The sequence below is a fragment of the Heliconius melpomene genome, chromosome 20 (assembly GCF_056956725.1).
Source record: "Heliconius melpomene rosina isolate 202511_hmr_F chromosome 20, ASM5695672v1, whole genome shotgun sequence".
NCBI lineage: Eukaryota > Metazoa > Arthropoda > Insecta > Lepidoptera > Nymphalidae > Heliconius > Heliconius melpomene.
Genome location: NC_140408.1, coordinates 744770 through 758931, shown reverse-complemented (window position 1 = coordinate 758931; position 14162 = coordinate 744770). Strand labels below are relative to the sequence as shown.

The 14162-nt window shown below is 34.2% G+C and overlaps 1 protein-coding gene across 3 annotated transcripts in view; it reads right to left on the bottom strand.

Annotated features, from left to right (window-relative positions):
- tio (zinc finger domain-containing protein tiptop) overlaps positions 1-14162 on the bottom strand; it is a 225039-nt gene that overhangs the window by 12467 nt on the left and 198410 nt on the right. The window lies entirely within an intron of this gene.

The window sequence follows — 14162 nt, the reverse complement described above, 5'->3', positions numbered from 1 at the left end:
TCGAACACACAACCATCACGTTAGATGTTTAATCGCTGAGCTACGACTAAATTAAGATCCGATTAGATACTGAAGTAGAGAACGTGGTCAAATATAAAAGTTTGTCAATGAAAGCTCAATTTTGAATTCGATAAGCTTAACTTAAAGAAACAAAGGAATTCTAACATTTTGATATTGGAACTTTTAATCAGGAACAAGTGAAAGAAAGATTACAGATAACGCCAAAACGTATCGTGCTCAAATTGACACAGATATCGAATAGTATTGAAATGAACTTATTTAGTTGGTTAGCTTTACGCTTTTCCCCGTCAATAGCAAGGTAGGCAGAAAGAACCTAGTGTCGAAACACTCCTCTCTCCACCTTCTACCTGGATTCGAGACATTCCAATCCAACTTATACCCAAAAACATGATTAGACCAGGAAAATTACGCATTAAATAAAGTTATCATTGACGCGATGTTACGCAAACCTAATGATTGATTGATTGTTGTTAGTCACTCTAGCAAAACTGACCAATTATTTACAGTTTGTTATCAGCTGACATAATTTTGTTCGTGATTATCGATTTCAACACATATTTTTTTACGAGCTCTTATCATTTCACTTTGTATGAATTAAAATGTACATGTCATTTGATTTACAAGATCGTGATATATTTTGAAAAACAATTGTTAAGTTTTTCTGGATTGTGGAGTTGAGGTCTTCGTGGGGTAGTGGAACAGCGACTGTCTATAAGCGTAATGGTTGTGAATTTGATTCTCAATCAAGGAACGAATTATTTTCATTTCCTCGCTCTGGCAAGACCAAATATGCTATTAACTTCCACCACTCAACACGACATCTCGAATTCGGGCGGTGATATGGAGAACAGAATACTTTATCACTAAATTCTCACTCCAGAGAGACATTCTATTATTAAACAGAGATAGAGAGATATCTATACTTTAGTGTAATGAAACAGTTATTTGTATATGTGGAGATATAAGTAATTATTTATCATGAAGCACTTTAAAACCAGCCTTCAATCTGATATCAAATTTCTAAACGACAGACCAAAACCTGAGCTGTAAGGCAAAATAAGAAAAACGATTTTCGCTTATAAGCTTATCGTTCAAAATTTTTAAATATATAGGCTGTGACTTAATTTATTGAACCTGTCTTTATAACGGTTAGCGATATTGTGATCGGTAATGGGTTCGTTCGTAAAATTGTTTTTTGTTATATATTTTTTTTAAATGTTAATATAATTCTAATACGAATATTTTTTTTGGGAAAAAATATACAAATTGTAAAATTTAAAATTATTTATATCTAATATTATGACTCGGAAAACAGAGTGACTTAGCACTAGATTCACTCTGATATATGCGGGATACAGCGTGAAACGATTTTTTAAAAATCTTATACCAAATCCGCTTCACCCTGTACACAAAGTGAGACGTCACGTCAAAAATTTTGAAACCGGAGATACTCCACAGTACCTACACACCGAAAACGTTGCGGTGGGCCTTATTTCACTGCCCAATGGCTCGTGAACCGCGTTTTGCGGGTTAATTGATTAAAATGCATCTCATCAAGGATGCGCTAAATGGATCGCCTAAAGCCTCCAACCTGGTAAAAGGGTTTCCTTTGACCACGCTGTCAATGCCAGACCAGTCAATTCTTCATCATACTCTCATTTCATATCATTTCACGCTGTATCCCGATTATAGCAGGGTAAGCAGAGCGAACCTAGCGATAAGACGACAATCTATTCCACTATCCGTCAAATTTTCCAGACAAATCGTGTTGAGTAGAGTAACTTAACTTAACGTCTTGTTGCCAGAGAATTCATTCATTGCCTCATGGGAATCGAACTCACAACCGCCATCGTTAACAGTCACATACTATAGTACGACGTTATCGTGATACAGAATTATCCCGACCTAGCTACGTTTGTCCGAATGTGCCCAACGGCGATGCCTCCAATAGACGTCCATGGGACAGTGAGTGGTCGTTTTACGAAAACAATGGTATAATTTCAACAGAATTCACAATTTTGATAATATCTCATTTTGTTATCAAACGCCACCGTTATGTCGATCTTAGATGAGGTAAATAGGTTTCTGTGCAAGTATTGGGACGTGAGTAACTGTTTTTCGGATTTATTTCTTTTGTTTTTCTTATTTTTAGGTGCTCGTGATTTGATGGATTTTATGTGATGATTGTTTCTAAAGTTGTTCTTTATAGATTACCGTAAAGTCTTTTAAAAAGGTCAATATTGTGATTGATTAGAAATTTATATCCACCCAGAATATATTTTCTTGATCTCCTTGAACTTATTACTTTAAAAGTTAAGGTAAGTTAAGACAAAACAAGAACTTGAGTTTTCCATGCACACGCAACACCTTAAAATTTTAGTAGTAAGTAGCAGTGTCGTAACACTCCTCTGCCTACCCTGCTATATATGAGATACAGTGTGAAACTAAAAAAAACTACACACAAAAATAAATATAGTTAGCATTTATTACTATTAATTTTGATTGATATGTTTACTTTATTTTCGATATTAGATTTTTCGAAGCTTTGATTACACACTACCTATACAGCGCGTTATCAGGTGTAATCGTTCGGGCTGGTGTCCCTTATCAAATGATCCATCATAGGCAGATGGTAGCTTATCCTGGCAGCGCAGCGATCTGATAGCGATTGTGCGACGTTTCATACTATTTACTTTGAACTTTTTGCGGATTAACGGTCAATTGTAAGTATTTGGGTTAGAAAAATATCGATTGGAAAGTATCGTACGGACGTGTGGCACAGTAGTTTTGAATTTGTTTTGCTTTTGAAAGGTACAAAATATGTAATTATTCCTGGATGTAACGGGATTTTATATGGAATACTCTGGGTTGTCACGTTAATCGTAGTCAATTCATAATTATTTCCATTTGGCCAAGCGGGCGAAGCCGAAAGTAAAAGCTAGTGAAATATACTCGTATGTATTTTTTGTTTTTAGGTTCACGCTGTATACCGCTTTCCGACGAATTTATGAGTCGTGTTGAGTGGCTCAACTCAACGCCTTTTGACCAGAGCGTATAAAAGAAACTTTCATTCCCTCAAGTGGGAACCGAACTCATACCCATCGCGTTTTCAGTCACATACCTGTGTTCCTGCGCCACACTACCTCCAGTATGGTGTGCGTGTTTATAAATAATATATTAAAAAAAAAATTCTACAACAAAAACATTGGTTTCTATTTAATCAATCCCAGACGGTCTCAATTATAACATACGACATGTAATTTCCCCTCATACAAAGCTTTTGCATACAACTTCAATCGATTTACACAAGTTTTGAACTATTTTCTTATTTTCATAGACTAAGCAGATTTATTTTAAACAGTTTCAAGTCTAAATAGGATTAGTTGATTGATAATTTTATTACGTATTTTTAAACTATTTATTGCTTTTAGTGAAACATCTTCACACTTTTTTCAGCAAACAAGGATAGGTCGATGTAATCTAGTGTCAAGACACTCTGTTCCCCAATTCCATTGCGTGCAGAGTGGCGTAATTCAACACCGCGCTTTATATCGTAACCAGAGCGAGGAAATAAATAAATATAATCAACAAACAACCCGTTTATAATAAGACGTGGCAGAAGCACACAAACGAGCGACGGTAAGCCCGACAGTTTGTGAGTTGTCTAACCATAAGGTTTCCAGGTTCCCTCTACTTCTACCCTGCTAAAAAATAAGTAATAAGTCCGCTCCATTTCTCTCTCTACAACCAAAAACGTCTAGAGATTAGAAACCCGACAAATTACTTTCGCAAACAATGACTTTACGAAACAATTTTGATGAATTTAGGTACATACTTGATTGATTATTACAAAAAAATATGTGATTATCATTTCGAAGGTTGGAGACCTCGTGTCAATTACTATAATGTATTAAAATTGATTAAAAAATCCAATTTATTACAAGTAGGTATTTTATATTGTAATGATTCATATTAATATTAATGATTAAAGTGAATTAAGTATTAAGTAAGTAAAAACAATTAAATAGGCCGTCGTGGCATAGTGGCACAAGCGTGGGACGTTTATGGCTTCAACTCCTACTTGAAGAAATTACATATCGGTTATTTTCATTTTCGCTCCGGTGACGAGGCAGAAACAAAAATAAATAATAGGTATATGAAAAATTTTCAACTCCCGTTGGGTTCCAATCCTACTATGCCATGGCCGCAATCAATGTGACATAGAAATATTTAATGCTATAAAAACATCTAGGTACCCAATTGTTATCTCGCTTATCAATATTTATCAGTTTAATTGAGTACAGTGGCTTGTAACGTAAGGCGCCTCCGATAGTAGCGACTTCGATAGGTTAAGTAATGGGTAGGCAGGCGTAATCTTAATGCAAAAACCTAATAAATATTGTTCTTCTTCTTCTTTTTGTGTAAGCTACTGATGCTGGGTTTCTATATAAATTGTATGGAAGTATAGATTACTCTCAAGTTCATTTGCTTCACACTGTAAACTACTGAACTTTCTAAATTCTGTGTATTGTCCATCAGTTTCTCACTAACGAAAAAGATTTTTTAGCTTTAAGCTGTATCCCGCACATAGCAGGGTAGGCAGAGGGAACCTAGGGACCTAATGTTAAACCCATTAAGGCACTTCCGTTCCCCACTTCCTGCCTAATTCATTTATCAGAAATCATTTTAATTCCATCCACAATACTAAATCGGTACTAGATACGAACGATGTATTCGTTTGAAACTCAAATGACAAACGACTATTAGTGATGTGACATCGGCGTGACGTCGTCGCTCAACAAGTTTATATTCACTGTATGAGATTAGCAACGCTTTGTATGATCTCTAGCTACTTGTACAGCATTAGCGATGGTAAAAGGTTCGATGTTTTAGGTGGTACCTTATTTATTTATTTTTTTTAACTTGACACATCCTCTCCTAACTTTAGAAACATCGCGTGTTGAGTAGTGGAACTTAACGTCGCGGTTTTTCTTATTATTAGAGCTAGGAAGTAAAATAATTATATCCCTAAATTATAATTAAGAATTAGATAAATAAATAATGTTACGTTGAGGTTGATAAATCCAAGCTTTTAAGACTTAATCTTATAGTTTCTTCTAAAAAACTCTGTTTCTAAGATGGCCTGTAACTTTGTTAAACGATTTTAAAGGCTAGCAAAAAAAAAATTATAACTCTGATCACAATTTCAAGCCGCAGCGTTGAATTACCCCACTTCACACTCAATGTATCCAACCGAGAATAGCCAACAAAATGTCTTGACATTAGATCCTCTCTGACCATCCTACTATAAAATACTCCTACGTGAAATATTTTTTACATTTTTAAAGTGTTAATCTACGGCGCGGGTTCAAATCCCGCTTCTTTACGTTTTCTAAAACAGTACGTCTCGTCAATCAATTCAGCTAACTTGTCACTAAAACACTTTACTCGACTATTCTGATAAAGCCACCAAGAATGGTGAAGTCGTGATTCTAAACAGCTGGAGACAAATGATAGTAGATCAGGACGTAGCTGAGTGAGTATATATGAGGGATACCCATTTTATATATGTTGTGCAACAAGTTGAGTAATGTTGGTGTTTGGGTAAGAAGTAGCTGATTATAAAACGTAGCGAGTTCGATTCCTTGTTAGGGGATTGTTTGTATTTGTAAATGTTTACACTTAAGGATAACTGTGGTGACGCTACTAGGCATCCTGTATTGATATTACTGACCATCTGTATAGAAATTACTGATAATTTTGTGTTACTGACTAAAGAATATTTACCGTACAGTCTCCTTCGTGTGTTCTCCATACAACGTGACATTGGTGAAGTGATTAGTGCTCAACTGGCACGCTCGAAACGCCATAAATTAAGAACTGAACTGGATATTTAGATTATTCTGATCTAACATTTACTAACTTAGATTCCCCCATTACTACTAACATAACTTACTTAACGAACTTACTAACTAAACCAAAACCAAAAAGTCCACACAAACAGATCGTAACTGAACGACTCGCGCACGTTACACGCAACAGGTATCATTTGTCGCTGTCGGCCGCCACGAATTAGAGCTAAGCTTGAAATATGCTATACAACAGACGATTTTAGAACGATTCTATACTGGGGTATGTTGAATCGACGATTTTTCATATTGTTTTTTTATTATAAATCAATTTTAAGTGAGTTTTGAGGAAGCTGCTGTATTTCTTCTAAGTGTGATAGTGGTGCAGTGGTCAGTGTGGTTATAAACGCGATGATTGTGAGTTCAATCGAAAATTAGAAGAATTATTATATGTCAACCGCTTCCATTTAATTGCTTCAAAAATTTAAGCTAGTTCCACTTACTTCAAATATCTATTATTTTTATTATTTTTTTCCTGGTCTCCTATAAGAGTTTGAAGTTCTAAAGGTTCTAAACATTCTCACGCTTGGTTTATTTCATATGTACATACATGATTTGGATTTGACTTAAACATATGTAGAGTGTATTTAGGCTTCACACTTGAAAATTAGAATATTAAAATCAACAACTTAACGATTTAATTAGATATCGGGACCGATGTACGATAATTGCGGGCCGTTGAAAAGTGGTATAAGTTTTAAATTATATTTATTTCATTAAATCTGTACTAAATCTAATAATAATATTTTGTTTATTAGGGAATATTGCCTATCAATTATCTAAGACAAGAGTCCGTCGTGGCGCAGTGACACAGTGAAGTGTAATGTCGAGAGTTGTGATTTCGATTCCCTCTCCGAAGAATATTATTTTTATTTCCTCACTCTTTTAGACTAAGCGTGAAGTTGAGTTCTGTGAATCAAGACGCAATGTCAAAATATATTGGAAGGTGGGGAACGATTGTCTTAAATAAATTCCTCTTGCCTACATACTAAGAAAAAATTTGAAGCTGTTTATTTTTTTGTATGTTAGGCCTCTTTTATAAGTGTTTAAATTAATAGCTCCATCATAGAGGAACACGAATAACACTCTGAGCATATCTTACGGCCATCACATCAAGATTACGTTAATTTCTATGGGAATACTGGCATATGGTTTACAATATTAAAATTTATTATACATAAATCTTACTAATATAAGATAATATCATGAATATTAAAAGAAAAGCGGTAATAGGTTCAATCGTAGCTTTTGACATCACTTACTAAACTCAGTGTCTTCTATATTTTGTAAATATGTGTATAATACTTTAAAATATACCCTGCTATGTGTGGAATACAGCGCGAAGGAGAAAAAATAAAGTTAATATACTATTCTCTTTACTATTTTAAGATTTTTCCACATCATACCCAACAATACGCAACTTAACTATTAGTTAAGTTAATAAATTGCCTGTTGACCATTTAAAAATATATCACGCATGAATTGAATCTATGACCTAAATCCTCCTAACACATAATTATCACAATACATGATGATATAACGTACAATCATCCCCCCAGCGATGACACGAGGTAATGCCTGGTGCCTTGGTTTTTGTTTCGTCACCCATCAATCTCGTCTGATGGATGGCATGGCTACATAAACGTATTAATTTAACTTTGCTATGACATTGATTGATATTTAAGCTATTAATGTTTTATATTATAATTACTTTGTGGGTACTGATTATTGATCAATGAGTATGGGAGTAAAGACATCGACGCTGGATGTTAAAAATATCCTTGTCATTATCATTGCATAATTAAGGTTACAGAAAAAAAATAGATTTTTGATTTTGATAGATTTAGATTTTTGCAGTTTCACGGTGTATCCCGTATATAACAGGGTGAACAGAAATAATTTAGTGTAAAACACCACAATTTCTCATTTTCTACCCATTTTTAGAGATGATGCGTATTGAGTGACGTAACTCAACGTTGCGCTATGTCTTCTAATGAGAATGAGGAAATGAAAATAATTAATTCCTTCCAATGGTAGTAGATCTCCTAACCGTCACGTTTACAGTGTATGCACTACTCCATTCCTATCCCTACTTTCTCTCATTTGAACCAATATCCTATATCTTATAAAACAAAGTCGCTTTTCGTGTCTGTCTGTTGTTTCTAACTCTTCTTCTTCTAAACCACCCTACGGATTTTATTGCGGTGCTTTAATGGTAAGTACTACATGAAAAAAATGTACTGGAGTATTGTTCCTCTCAATGAGATCTACAAAAAAGTCCGCGAGAGCATATTTTTATCTTTTAAGGATAACGTGTAGTGATCATATTTCTGTCTAAAAATAATAATTTCAATATATTTTTTATTGTGAGGGATATTTTTCTATAATGGTATTAATCCTTATCCTTTAAAATACTTTATTAATTTTCTACATTAAACGAAGATAAAATTTGCTTTTTACACAATTTCGAAATTGCGAATAGTTTAAGAGAAAAACGCATTTAATTGTTGACACATCACGTCGTTGACACTTCAGCAGTATCGACTCAAGTTTTACTTATTCCTTACTCTCAGCATATAAATAAGTACATTAGTTACGTTGGCCATTTAATGTAGATCAAAACTGTCTTTTACTGTTTTTTCATTTTAGTAAGTACTTTAGAAGTTGTTACAATATCAAAACATCCTTGCTGCGAAACGCGCCCCGCGACGTTTTGCTTATACAAGTGCGTCATGAGCAGTCATCGGTGGTTCAGTGGTAGAATGCTCGCCTGCCACGCGGGCGACCCGTGTTCGATTCCCGGCCGATGCATTCTATTTAATTTTCCTCATAGGCAGCCACGTAGTGCTTGCTTTTCATCAGGGACAGAATACCCTCTTCAGCATTAACCACAAGCTCGAAAAAAAAACCCGCCTGCCTTTATAGCAACGAAGATTTAGATGCGTTTGCACGTATTGGATAATTGGAGTTGAATGTATTATTTCAGCGCGATATATTTGTATTCATATTTTTTATAGTAGTTATTAGTAGGTAGGTTTTTGTTTATAATCTCTTCCGTTTAAAAATAGTCATTTAACTATCTAAAAATAGACATTTAAATATATTTTAATAAGTACTTGAAAAGATTAGTAGCACAGATTTAAAATTACGGTACCTACTAAAAAATTCTTGCCGAGTATAACAATTGGAAAATACTTATTGAAACTACGAAAATGCGGGTTGCATTAGGGTTTAATTAATTTTCACATTATCTTAAGTGCTTTGCAAACATACATTATATGAATAATCCAGTAGTAAAAGCGGGCGAAGCCGCAAGGGGGTCGCTAGTTTCCTAATAAAAATGACTGCTACCGATGACCTTTTATTGAGCATTAACATTTTTAAATGTGTTTTTGTTTTAATCTATATTTACAGAATAACAAAAATATTTATTTTTAACATTTTTAAAGTGCCGTTCCACACTTAGGAATAATAAGTATACAAAATTAAACCATGGGAGGATCAGAACCCGTGCTTTATCAAAACAATCCGAGGCCATTACTACCACCACACCCTATAAATCCTAAAGTAACAAAAATCTCCAAAGATTGAAAAAAGGCCAGATAGAGTCGTCGCCATCAGTTCGCGTCGTCGTAGAGACGTTTGGACATCATTCTCATTAGAGACACAAGTCGACTCAATTTATACTAATGTAGAGGTGAGAGTGGATGGGGTCGTCTAAATCCTATGATATTTTTTATATTTTGGGTATAAAACAATACAGAAGTAGTAATGCCTGGTAAAATTACTACAGTATAAGCATGTAAGTATTTATATAACGGCCATTTGGCACAATTTCTTTCAAAAAAGTCATTTTTCATTACGTCTATATTTGAATGTGCAATTACGTCGATGTTGCACCAGAGGAGCAATTTATTTTTCATTTCACATATGTAGGCTTGTGGGTACGGATTACCACCCTTGGGATGAGTTATTGTCATTTTCTCAATGTTTTATAATTTGACCTTAGTGTTATAAGCGCACATTTATTATAAGGTGTTCTTATATCCTCATAAAGATGAAGAATTTACAGCCTAACGTCAACAAGCATAAATTTATTTGAAATATAATAATATTGGTTGAAGCGTAATTTTTAGTAAATCAACTGGAAAAATAATTTCCTATTAATATAACAAAACTCGCACGAGGAACTCTAACATATTTATTTTGAAGTGTGGAATAAACTTTAAAAATGTCAAAAATAACTCTAAAATAAGCAATCTATCAATAAGAATTTTTCCATAATTAATCCGCAACTGACAGATGTAAGTAATGTCAGTATGTGGTGTTAGTACTGTTGCAGCAACAGTACTAACACCACTAACAGTGTAGTAGTGTAAGTAATGCTAAACACGTGATGTACAGTTGTAAAGAGGCGCACTGAGCTATGCGCTATTCACGCGGCCTAGAACTGAGGTGTGTAGCGTCAGCAGAAATGTTTTTTTTTAGGAAAAAAATCTAAAACACTAATAAACAATGAAAGAATGTAATTAATGAAAAATATGAATTATAAAATTTAATTCAAAAAATATAATCTTTTTTTTTCTTATCAGATTAATTGCAATTACACCTTATATCTTTAAGCTGTATTGAATGACAATTAGCAATTAATATATCATAATGAAACTATATTTTCAATGAAATGGCGGATTTGTTGTATTATCGTTTACTGTTGGTTACCTTAGCCTCATTCAGGGCGTTCAGTTCCGTTGCTGACGTTACGTTTGATCGAAGCCAAGTGTCCAAGTACCTGCTCTAACGCTCTTCGCTCCAGGAGGCGGGGACTGAGTTGCGTTTTGACCAATGATTTCGCTTCGTTCAGGCAAAACTAATTATACTGATTTATGCTCCCATTGTTCATTGTTGTATGTCCCTGGCTATACGTTTTAATGCATATGCACTGTGATGCATCGCCCATCAACTTTTGTTTTTCTCACATTGAAATTGAAATCTAACTGAATCTCGTTTTTGAGATTATTTTCGGATAGTTCACTACAAGTTTTCTAATAATTTTGAATTGTTGGGAATCTCATAAGGATGCAATTTTGCAACGGATTGAAAGTTCTACGAGTTCGGCAAACAACATTAACCTTGATTAAAGGAAAAGGAAATAAAAATATTGTTTTATTTTTAGCTTTTGGATAATTTGGTAGTCGCTGTATTGTAATGTCGTAAGTTTGCTGTGGTTGTGGGTTTGATTATCCCTTGAGTGAATCTTCAAATGTATAATTTCCAGATACATGATTTCCAGAAATCAAAACATGTATAATTTCCACTTACCATACAAAAAAAGTATAACTACAACAGTTATTTACTGATATCATAATATAATATTTTTAAAATTTTAAAAATCATGAGGTAAAGAAAAGCATACAATTTAGTAATATCATACCAAATTTATATAATTATTTATAAACTTCAACAAGGTTCAACCATTATCAGCCATTGACTGATTAATCATTCCAACAAAGATAACACGATACTAAATTCTGAATCGATATAAGCAAAACTATTCAGCAAAAGTAACGTCCAACAAAAAGAGACCAAAGATAACACTGTCAACCATTGTATATGAATATTTCGCTAATATATTCCACGTTGTGCAAAACAGAGCGCGTAGACCTGCGCCCGCGCATTCACCTGTCGTTCGCACGTGGGCGGAGTCGAAGAATTTGACTTTCACGCTTTTTTCCCTTTGCCCTGCATATGCTACGGAATTCGGGTGCGATATTTCCTCTGGTTGGAATCCGAAGGTTGAGATATTTATTTCTTCGCCCTTCTTATTTAGATTTATGCGAATTTTGTTCTTTTTTGTATTGAATTTATTATAAGGATCCTTATTACGTTTCGATTCGATTTTGTTATACTTTAGAAGATCTGGCACTGATAATAGTGGTTTTGTAAGGTTAGGGACCGTCTGATTGTGCATATTATACATTATTATATATATTTTGTTTTTCCGGTCGGATTAGATAAAAATGCGGCGTTGATTTACGCCACCTAATTAATATACAGTATTTCTAAAATAGATGCGTGGAGCAATCCTTCAACGCTGTACATTACTCAACTTGGTACGCTATTTACGTCAAACATTCAATCATCAAAATGTTTCGGAGTTCCACATTCACATCTAGGCAATCGCGTGTCGTTCGCGATAATAGAAATAGGGCAGGTGGTAAACAACAATAACAGACGAATCCACGGCCGGGGCGAGGTTGAGTGGCTTCCGTTGAAAGATTGATCGCTTACTAAATTTTATGAAATATGATTTTGGCTGAAAGTGGGTCGAAAGTGACCGACGCGACGTGGTGGTGATACATAATTTATGGGTTACGATAACATTTAATAATAATATAAATATGTTTGGGTTTGTTAATTTTGGTTCACTTATCTAATTGGCACAATGATGGGAAGTAGAAAATAAATAACTCTTTTCTTATCTAATTATTTGGATTTAACATAGTTACTATAACACTGCAAATAAAACAGCATGTAAAAGCTAGTTAATAATATAATATCTATTTTATCCTAATCTATTTTGATTTAGTAAACAATATTTTATCTAAAACTACAGACAGAACAACAAAGGGTTATTTAAACCGAGATGACAGAATTAAAATGATGCACCGACGTCGCACGTTTGTCACCGTCGAGATCAACCGCTTCCTGCCCTATCGTGTTACTCAATACTCAAATAGGATCACATTCGCTTCTCATCTTGATCTTTTATGATATATTACCATTCCGCCCATACTTTACTTGATTTGTTATAAAAGAAAATATTACTTCGTTCTGTTTGACTCTGTATTTCACTTAGACCAGGGAACCTAGTGTTAAGACACTCTATTTCATATTTTCTATTCAATTTTCGATACATTTTGTGTTGAGTAGTGGGAGTCAGGGATCGACGCCACCTTTAATGGTGACACCAAAGTGAGAAAATTTAAAATTTCTAAGTCCAGTAGTTTGTAGTTTGTAGTTTGTCTGGGCGTTCTCTGTCAGTCATTCAGTAACGAAAGAGTTTTATATCTATATATTATATCAAATTTAATTAGGTTCCCTTTAAGTAAATATTATATGAATAGGTATCCTACAGGTATCATAGCTTAACTACATTCAGAACAATCGTGATAAAGATAACTAAAACTAATTAAATATATATATAGTATAGAGAATTTACTTAACAATGAGGTTGTAAACAGCGAGGTAGGTGTAGATACGAAGCAAACAATAGGTGTATAGTTTAAGTGAGGCGTGACTTAGAAGCAAAGATAACATTTCATATTTACATCGGAGTTAAGATAAAGAATGAAACTAAACAAATTTTCTTGCTAATTCTTAAGCAAAACAACTAAATCTTATTTGTGATGCTGGTTAAGATAAGATTTTGATCTTTGTCTCGCTGTGCAAATGGTTTTAATCGTTGGCCTAACTGGTGTACTGATACTGGAAGTTTATTGAAGTAAGGGAATTCAAGTTTTGTGTAATCTATATATATAAAAGGACTTGTCCTCACTGACTGAGGTAAGACGCACGCACAGCCGTAACCGCTGTGCGTAGAAACGTTAAATTTGGACAAAAGTTTACTTTTGTAATCTGGACATCCACTAAGAAGGGATTTTGAAAAATTTTAACCCTAAAGGGGTGAACTAGGGGTTCAAAGTTTGTATGGAAAAAAATTTAAATCGGCACCGATTTTTATAAAATTTGAAATTTAGATTTTTAAAAGTATTTAATTGAACACGTGTTTCATCGTTTTCTAGAATTCTCCCCTTAAGGGGGCAAATAAGGGGTTGAAAATTTGTATGGAAAAAAATTTAAATCGCCACCGATTTTTATAAAATTTGAAATTTAGACTTCAAAATATTTCATTGAACACATGTTTCGTGGGTTATTAGAATTCACCCTTAAATAGGCAAGCGAAGCTGCGCGCGTCCGCTAGTTTTATATATTACGGAGGCCAGGCGTGGCGCGCGTGTGTATCCTACACGTGAGTCTGTAATCCAGACAGGTTGTGAGTTCTTTTCCCATTCGAAGTGATTTATTTAATATTTTCATTTCCTCGCTCTGTGTCTCAACACTAAGTTCCCAGGTTTCCTCTGCCTATAGTGTTATGTACGTGAAGCTAATTTAACAAGCATATTTTAACAAGTAGGTAAATATAAAAACTGTAAAAGTTTCATGAAACATGGT